The 9,346-nt window shown below is 44.8% G+C and overlaps 1 pseudogene; it reads left to right on the top strand.

Moving 5' to 3' along the window:
- Positions 1-7,002: 7,002 nt before the first annotated feature.
- LOC100688397 lies at positions 7,003-7,984 on the top strand (annotated as a pseudogene).
- Positions 7,985-9,346: the final 1,362 nt, after the last annotated feature.

Genomic DNA, 9,346 nt, shown 5'->3' with positions numbered 1-9,346 from the left:
TATGCAACATAAGTACTCAATATAAACATTTTTAAAGCAAAATAAATAGGGGCACCTGGCTGGCTCAGTCAGAAGTGTACAACTCTTGATATCAGGGTTGTGAGTTCAAGCCCCATGTTGCGTATAGAGATTACTTAAAAATAAAAGCTTTAAAAATATAAAGCAAGACAAATGAAGAGATTCTTATCATCATCTTGCCCTACGTTCGTTCTATCATCCACCTTAGTATAGTGGCAGGAAAAGATAACTCTTTTGACAGCCGCTTCAAATCCTTTACATAAAATAGAAAGGTATAAATCAGTAACTCAATACATTTAGAAAAACGTGTCTGTTTCCTCTACCTGATTTTGGGGACACCAGTGAGGACATTTTTGCATGCACTGTACCAGGTAATGAATGCTCAATTCTGTTGAAATAAAAGGAATGGGAAGGAGAGACCCAGAGAGAGCCTGAAGGGGGAGAGAGAAGGGGGATGCAGGAGGAGGGGGCTAAAAGGGGTTCAGTCACCCGAATGAAGTCACACTCAAGTATCAGTGAGTACTGGATGTATCACACTTTCCTCTGTTTAGTCCTCACTGCTGTTTCTCCATGGAGGGGTTGAACACGCCCACCGGATTACCACTATGGGCCCTGTGATAAGGTAATGTACATTCATTGTTCATGGCACTGGTTTTTTGTTTTTGTTTTTAAGACAACTACTCGGGTGCTTCAGCTTTTCCAGTAACCTCATACCTGGTCTGCTACCCTGGCAACTACTAGCTCAGCACCTGGCACACAAGCCACAGCTTGCCTATTTAGCACCTTCATTCTGTATAGACAAAGGTGCCGTTCTGGGCAGCCTGCCCCTCCTGCTCACAGTATGGCTGGCCTGTAGTTATTAGAAAAAGGCACCCCTCTCTCCTGGCCGATGCAGCCCTGTACAGCTGGGTGACCATAGGAAAGGTTAACTTTAAAAACAAATTTTTTTTAGGGGCACCTGGGTGGCTCAGTGGCTGAGCATCTGCCTTTGGCTCAGGTCGTGATCCTGGGGTCCTGGGATGGAGTCCCGCGTCGGGTTCCCCACAGGGAGCCTTCTTATGTCTCTGCCTCTCCCTCTGTGTCTCTCATAAATAAAATAAAATCTTAAAAAAAGATTTTTAAAATTCATTTGAGAGAGAGAGAGCACGTGAGCACAAGCAGGAGGAGGGGCAGAGGGAGAGGGAGAAGCAGGCTTCCCGCTGAGCAGGGAGCCTGACATGCAGGGCTCAATAATAGGACCCAAGCAGAAGGCAGATACCCAAACAACTGAGCCACCCAGCCTTCTCCCTCCTCCCTCATCCTCCCTTTAAAATACCCAGTCACGGGGTACCTGGGTGGCTCAGTTGGTTAAGCATCTGACTCTTGGTTTCAGCTCAGGTTGTGATCTCAGGGTACAGAGATAGAGCCCCGACCTGGCTCTTGGCTCAGCGGGGAGTCTGCTCTCCCTCTCCCTCTCCCCACCCCCTCACTCACTGTCTCTCTGAAATAAATAAATCTTTAAAAAATAAAATACCCAGTCACTTCTGCAAAAATTGGAATGGAGCTCAACTCTTTCCCCTACTGGCAGTAGTTACTGGATAAAATCTGTCTTCATTGCTTTAACAAATGTTGGGTTTTGTTGATCTTTGACACCCTCCACCTTCACCCTCCCTCCGAGACTCCAGGACAGGGACCATGTCCGTTTGGGTCACTGCTGAATCCTCAGTGCCTGCAAGAACATTTGCATGACAAACATCTGCTGAATGAACAAATAAATGTTTGTTAAAATGCATGTAGTAAAAAAAAAAAAAGGCCCCAGGATTGAGAGATAGAACTAGATTTTAGTCTCCTCAGCTGTCTTGGCTAACTAATTTGTTACCAAGTTGCTTCATCAACTTGGTCCAGCTACTCTCTGTGACCTGGGCAGGATACAGAACCTCTATCAGTTTCCTCCACTTCCTTCCTTACAGAGTTGTTGGAAAGATTGAAATAATGTGTGAGAAACACAATAGTGTGAGAGTAGGTACTCAGAAAATGAGTTTCAATCTTCATCTTCTACTGAGATTCTCTTATGTGGTCTCTATACCCAGAGCAATACAAGCTTGTGCTCATAAGAATGCAGACTCTGAAACCAGATTAAGTCCTGCTTTCCTCCTTACTAGTTACATGAGTTTGCAAAGTGGCTTAACTTTCCAGAACTTACTTTTCTCATCTGTAAATGGGGATGATTGTAATGCCTACCTCGTAGGGTTGTTGTGAGGATTAACAGAGTAAATACACTCACAACAGAGCCTGACCCATCATATAGTTAGATGGTACGATTGGGCCTCAGGATCCTCATTTATAAGAAGTACTTAGGCTTTAAGCTCCTTGAAGCTTCTGTGACTTTGCACCTGGCTGGAGAAGCCAATGGCTCCTTTCCCTTTCTGTACAGGGGTCATGTGTCAGTCATTAATTTAGTCTCACGCTGGGCTCCTGTGCACCTCTTTCAGGCTTCACTTCCTGATCAGTGGTCTGAAGTCACTCTTCTGGGGGCTTGCCAGGCCCGTCTGGCGTCTTCCTCAGGTCCAGTGCTGGATGAGGAAGCAGCCGTTCTTCCCAGGCCATGGAGGCAGGAGGCTCCATAGCAGGTCTTTCAACCCCCGCCCTCACAGAACCTCCTCTTTTTGACTTAGAGTCCTCCAGAGTGTGGGGTGGGGCCCTGGAACTGCCTGGAAGACTAGGGGTGGAGTGCAGCGCAATTACTGTCCAAATGTAGATTTTCTTCCGAGGGGGATATTTTTGTTCCATTCTTATGTACTATTTTTTTTCCTTCTACAGGCTTTTTCATTTATATTTCTTGAAAAAGTTCTTACTCTTGCTTTCCCCGTCATCCCTCCCCCAGTTTCTTTTATTTAAAGTTTTGAGAATTTCTGGAGCTGGGTAAGACAACAATTACAGTGTTGAAAAAAAGCATAATATGCTTTACAACTTGTACAAACCGATGACAGCCAAATGTCATTTGCTTTCAGTGAGAGGCTCCAGTATCTTTACAGTGAAAAATGCTTTGTACTTCTTTGCTCTCAATTTGATTGTAGCACATTAATACTAATATGCCTTGTTTAAATATACTTTGTGCATAGTTTAATTTTTTAAAAGTTGTATCTAATAAAATGTCCTTTAACCATTATTATTTGACTATACAGTTGTATTACATTTTGTTTACAAAAAAAAAAAAAAAAAAGGGCGACCAGACTTGATTGAGTCCCTTTTAGGGCATGGAGATGTAAGGACGGGATGGAGAGGTGTTTCCTCCGGGTTTAACACTCTCACTCCCTTCAGTCCTCTGGTTTCCAGTCTCCTTCGGGAGACAGCAAATTGCAATCCAGGCGAAAAGAGCAACCCCAATTGCCCTTCAACCTCTGAGGACTCTGGACCGGTGTAAACCGCCCTTGGGGGCCGCACTTATCCTCTTCAGCCCTCTGACTCGTCGCTGTCACACACCGCTTCGTCCAAATCCCCAAACAGCCACCCCCTATGGGCTGGGCTATGGCCCTTCCACTCAATCTCCCAGCCAGCTCCACAGGGGACTCCTCCAGCTCCACTGGGAACTTGAGAGCGGGATACGCATGCGCGGACAGCACTTCCACCGAGTACCGCCCGACTCTTGAGGGAAGGCCCGGTCTGAGCGGAGAGCGCATGCGCGGACGTCGCGCGCCGCTCCAGCAGGCTAGGTTCTGTGAGTGGCGGCGCCGAGCTGGGCTGGCCCATCTCCGAGTCCCCTGCCACCCTCCTTCCTCTCCCTGGATCTTGTCTTCTCACAGTAATTCAGGTCTGTAGGACGGCCCCATATTGGAGTCTAAGTGTGAATCCTTCTGTTTAGCTAGCAGTCCCTCTAAAAGAGTAAGTAACAAGCATCGTGAATCTAAGATGACTTAGAGGGGGTGCAGCCTGTACGTCGCTGTCCAATCCTTGGTCCCAGAGCGGGCGTCTTTCTGGAAGTTGCAGAAATAAAAAAAAATAGGATTTGCGGCCAGCCCAAGCCCCTTCACCAGGCCTTTTAGGTTCCCTCAGGCCTTTTGAGGGCTTGAGCCACCTTTGGGCTCCCTGTGGTGACGAATCAGAGTCTCCTCACTGTGCCCTACACCTCCACATGGCAGTCCCACATGGTGCAAGTGGACTAAGGTAGAGGGCACAGCAATGAGGATGATCGTTACTACTCCCCCTGCCGTCTGGCTCTACTCCTCCTCTGATGCCAACTGACTCCTCATTTCTATTCATTCCTACCTGCTTGCTCTTCTGCCTTTCCTTCAAGCTGTCCTCATTCTCTTTCTTTCCTCCCCCACTTCTTCCCTTGCTCCCGTCCTCTTTGCCTTCCTTGACCTCCATGTAGTCAGAATAGGGGTAGTCTTCCACTGCTTTTCTTCCTCCGACAAGAACCCCAAACCGGTCCTATAATGGCTTCACTAAGCCTGCAGATGACTTTTGGCTTTCTAGCTTGTCTGCGGGGTGAATGTGTAAACCTTGAGGTAATTCTTTCAAAGCTGTGAAGGGGAGGTGGATATAAGTGGAACTGACTCTATGTACTGATCATAACACTTGTTGATTCTGTAAAAATCAATAAAAGGAAACCCCATTTAGAATGGAATTCGGAGGCTGGCAGGGGGAGCTCTCACTCCAGCACTAGTTATGAATACAGACCCAAAAGGATTCGGAAACACATCTTGCAAGTTCATGCTACTTTTCGAACCCAGCAGGGGGAAGGAAGATTTCTTCCTCCTACTGTCTCAACAGCCCAGCCAATGAGAGACGGTGACATTTTAGCCAATGAGAAGCCGCTATACTTCTCCCAGTTTACTCCAAGAGACTTTTAATTTATAACAGCTCCTCCCACCCCCACCCCCACCCCCGACTTTTCTTTTATAAAAGAGAGTTCCCCCCTTTTGTTCTCCTGACTTGCTTATGGCTTTGTCTTAGCTTATTTGTGTTGGATTGCAATTCTCGGGTATTCCTTTTATTTTTCTGGTAAAATAACTGAGAGTTTCAATTTTTTTAAAGATTTTATTTATTTTTATTTTAAAGAAAGAACGCACAAGCAGCGGGAGGTAGAGGGTAAGCAGACTCCCCACAGAGCATAGAGCCAACCCAGGGCTTAAACCCATGACTCTGAGAATCCTACCAGAGCTGAAACTAAGACTCAGACACAACCCATTGAGCCACCCAGGTACCCCCTGAGAGTTTTATTTTTAAGCTTAATATTACTTGGTGGTGGGCAGCCCGGGTAGCTTGGCGGTTTAGCGCCGCCTTTGGCCCAGGGCCTGATCCTGGAGACCCAGGATGGAGTCCCACGTCGGGCTCCCTGCGTGGAGCCTGCTTCTCCTGTCTGTATCTCTGCCTCTCTCTCTCTCTCTCTCTCTCTCTCTCTCTCTCTCTCTCTGTGTGTGTGTGTGTCTCATGAATAAATCAATAAAATCTTTAAAAAAAATACTTGGTGGCCTTGGGACACCTAGGTGGCTCAGCCATTGGGCCTCTGCCTTCAGCTTAGGGTGTGATCCTGGAGTCCCCGGATCGAGTCCTGCATCGGGCTCCCTGCGTGGAGCCTGCTTCTCCCTCTGCCTCTCTCCCTCTGTGTGTCTCTCATGAATGAATAAATGAAATATTTTAAAAAGTATATTACTTGGTGGCCCTAAATGGTATCCAGAAAACATCCCAATAACTACAAGGCTGGTGAACAAATAGATAACCCATTGGGCTCACTGCTTTCTTACAGACCTTGAGGCTTTGAAAGTAAGTTTTCTCCTGGTTTTCTAGCTTAATGCTTTGTGTCTGAGCTCTCCAGAATTTACTCGGGGTCTATTTAAGGTCTTGTTTGTTCGTTGTTTTTTTAAATCTCTGACATTACTCATTTGGCCTGGTGGAACTGTGCTGACCTTTGGTCTGAGTCATGTTTGGAACCAGACTGTTCCTGTTGGAATGGGTGCCTGTTTGAAACATGTAGGACTTTGGACCAACTCCATTTTGAGATGGGACTGTTCTGGTTGGAACTGTACTTTAAAAAAAAATTCATTTATTCATGAAAATCTAGAAAGAAAGAAAGAAAGAAAGAAAGAAAGAAAGAAAGAAAGAAAGAAAGAAAGAAAGAAAGAAAGAAAACAAACCATAGAAAGAAGCCAAAATGGGGATCCCTGGGTGGCGCAGCTGTTTGGCGCCTGCCTTTGGCCCAGGGCGCGATCCTGGAGACCTGGGATCGAATCCCACGTCGGGCTCCCGGTGCATGGAGCCTGCTTCTCCCTCTGCCTGTGTCTCTGCCTCTCTCTCTCTCTCTGTAACTATCATAAATAAATAAAATTAAAAAAAAAAAAAAAAAGCATTTGCCAAAATTTCTCCCAAAGGGGGGGGGGAGTAATTCTAGAATTTGACAGTAGTGATCAAAATAGCCAACTTGGGGAATTAAATGGCTGACATCTTTTATTTGTTCTGTCTCTGATGCCATTATAGCTGAGTCCAGGGGCACTGATCATGTGCTCCTGTTGGATCAACTACCCTCTTTATGGGCAAAATTTTCAACTGATGTTGGCAAAATCCATACCGCACTTCCGGTCAAGATTCAAATAGATCCTTCAAAACCTCTTCCCATAATTAAGGCCCTCTAAATAAAGAAGCCCTCAGGGCATCAGGCCCATAGTAAATTACAAGGCTTAGGGCCTCATTATTCCCTAGTTATAGGGGATATTATCCCCCCTCATTATCACTAGTTCCTGTAACACCCCTATTTTACCTGTGAGAAAACCCAATGGCCAAGGATGGAGGCTTGTGCAGCACCTCTGAACAATAAATAATACTGTTATCCCTTAGCACACTGTTGTTCCTAAGCTTCACATGCTACTGACATCCATGCCCACTGAAAGCACATTTATCACTGTAACTAATCTATGCGGTACATTTTTAGTACTCCAGATGATAAGGATAGCCAATATCTTTTTGCTTTCACTCAGGAGGAATGGCAATACACCTTGACAGATGAACACTTGTCCCAGGGTTTTACAGAGTCCTTGCTTTTCACAAACCTTAAAAGCTCACATGGATGATATAAAGTTTTCTGCAGGCTCTACCTTGTTATAATACATAGATGATTTGCCTCTCTGCTCCTTTACTCAAACCTCTTCACAGGAGACAGCAAACACCTGTTAACACTTTTGGCCTTGGACCCCACCAGAGCCACCTCTGCCAGCAACATGTTTAAGGTAATTCAGAGGTCTGTGGAGCCAGCCAGTCTGAGTCTGCTCACCTTCAGTCTATGCTTCACCTAAAAAGCACCTCACAAAACTTCCATGAAGGTTGAGGCACCTGGGTGGCTTTGTGGTTGAGCATCTTCCCTTTGGCTCAGGTCTTGATCCCGGGGTCCTGGGATTGAGTCCTGCCTCCGGCTCCCTGCAGGGAGCCTGCTTCCCCCTCTGCCTATGTCTCTGCCTTTCTCTCTGTGTCTCTTATGAATAAATAAATAAAATCTTTTTAAAAACCCAGCTTCTGTGAAGGTTAATGAGCTTTCACTCTACTCCATTCTTGAGGGTCAGTCTAAATATGTAGAGGAACCAAGGACCCAACTTGAAAGCATCTCACATCACCAACATTATTGCAAGCCATATACAAATTAGTGTTAGGAAATATACTCACAAATTAAGCCCAAGATGCAGAGCTTGGTTAGATAGCTATGAATATCTCCAAAATATACTTCCTGGATTTTTTCCAAGACTTGGTGTTATTGGTTTTGCTGGCATTGTTGGACTACATTTGGCTAGAAGTTCAAAAATTAAAAAAAAAACTGGTGTATATACCTGGGTTCATGGGATTAACAGCCTCTGTTTATTATCCACAATAAGCCATCGTATTTGTCCAGGTCAGTAGGGAGAAATTATATGACTGGGGTTTACAAGGATACAGAATCGTAGATTTGTGGAAGGAGGACTTTCAAAAGCCAGGAAATGTGAAAAATTCACCTGGAAATTAGTAGAATGCTCCATGCTCTACCCATTATTTTTTTTTAAAGTAGGTACCATGCCCAGTATGGAGCCCAATTCAGGGCTTGAACTCACCACCCTGAGATCAAGACCTGAGCTGGATACCTAACTGACTGAGCCACCCAGGTGCCCCTGCTCTGCCCATTTTTATCAGTTATAGGTAAATATTGGAAGCTCCATGCCGTAAATCAATATTTCTACAGAAAAATGGTACAGAAGTCAGTACTGAATATACCAAGTTGGCTTTATTCTTCAGGAAAAACTATACTAAGCTTCTTTGTTATCTTGGGTGATGCCATACTACAAGTGAGCTAATCAGAAATTCTTTATTTTTTCTTTTACGATTTTATTTACTTATTTGTCAGAGAGAGAAAGAGAGCACATGCATAAGCAGGAGGAGCAGCAGACAGGGGGAGAAGCAGGCTCTCGCCAAGCAGGAAGCACAACGTGGGACTCGTTCCCAGGACCCTGGGATCATGACCCGAACCAAAGGCAGATGCTCAACCAACTGAGCCACCCAAGCATCCCATCAGAAATCCTTTCACCTAGAGATAATGTCCAGCCTTAGAACCCCTCCTTCTCATGTTGCTATTTATGTACATAATTAAAATTCCAAGGTAAAAAAAAAAAAGTTTGGCCTTAAGTGGACATAAAGTCTCCAAAGAAAAATTAGTTTGTTCAAGCTCAGGTTAAATACTTAGGGCATCTGATCTTACAATAAGAGCTACATTTGGATCCAGGTGAGACCCCTCATGACTGCTGAACATTGACAGATTACCTTTTGACTCTCCATGACACTTTACAGGAAACTCGTGACCAAGGCAGATTTCTCATGGTTTATTGACAGTTACTTAAAGGATAAAAATGGCAAATATTGTGCTGGGTATGCTATTGCGTATTTCCTTTTCATGCCATTGCAATAGCACCTTTACATTTTGGCTACTTCAGCACAATAGGCTGAATTATACACCCTCATATGGGCTTGTACCTTAGCCAAAGGTAAAACCACAAACATTTATAATGATAGTTGGTATGCCTTCAGGATAGCTCATGACTTTGGAATGTTATAGAAACAAGGAGATTGCCTTATCTCCAATGGGGATGAACTTAAAAATGGCTTCTATGCCCTAAGTTTCTTAGATTACTATACTTTTGCTGGTGGCCATAGCTGTTATTAAGTTTCCTGGGCATTCCATACTTGATTCTCTGGAAGCCAAAATAAACCACCTCACTGACATTTCCTCCATAATTGCTACTCTCAAGAAAACCAATAGCCAACCCTCTGGCCCCAGGGGGTATTCTGCCATAAGATTTTAGAAAAATTGACTAAGAGATATCCCAGAATTTGCCCC

The sequence above is a fragment of the Canis lupus genome, chromosome X (genome assembly GCF_011100685.1).
Source record: "Canis lupus familiaris isolate Mischka breed German Shepherd chromosome X, alternate assembly UU_Cfam_GSD_1.0, whole genome shotgun sequence".
Taxonomy (NCBI): Eukaryota; Metazoa; Chordata; class Mammalia; order Carnivora; family Canidae; genus Canis; species Canis lupus.
Note: the sequence above shows the minus strand (reverse complement) of the source record. Positions and strands in the feature narration are given on the sequence as shown.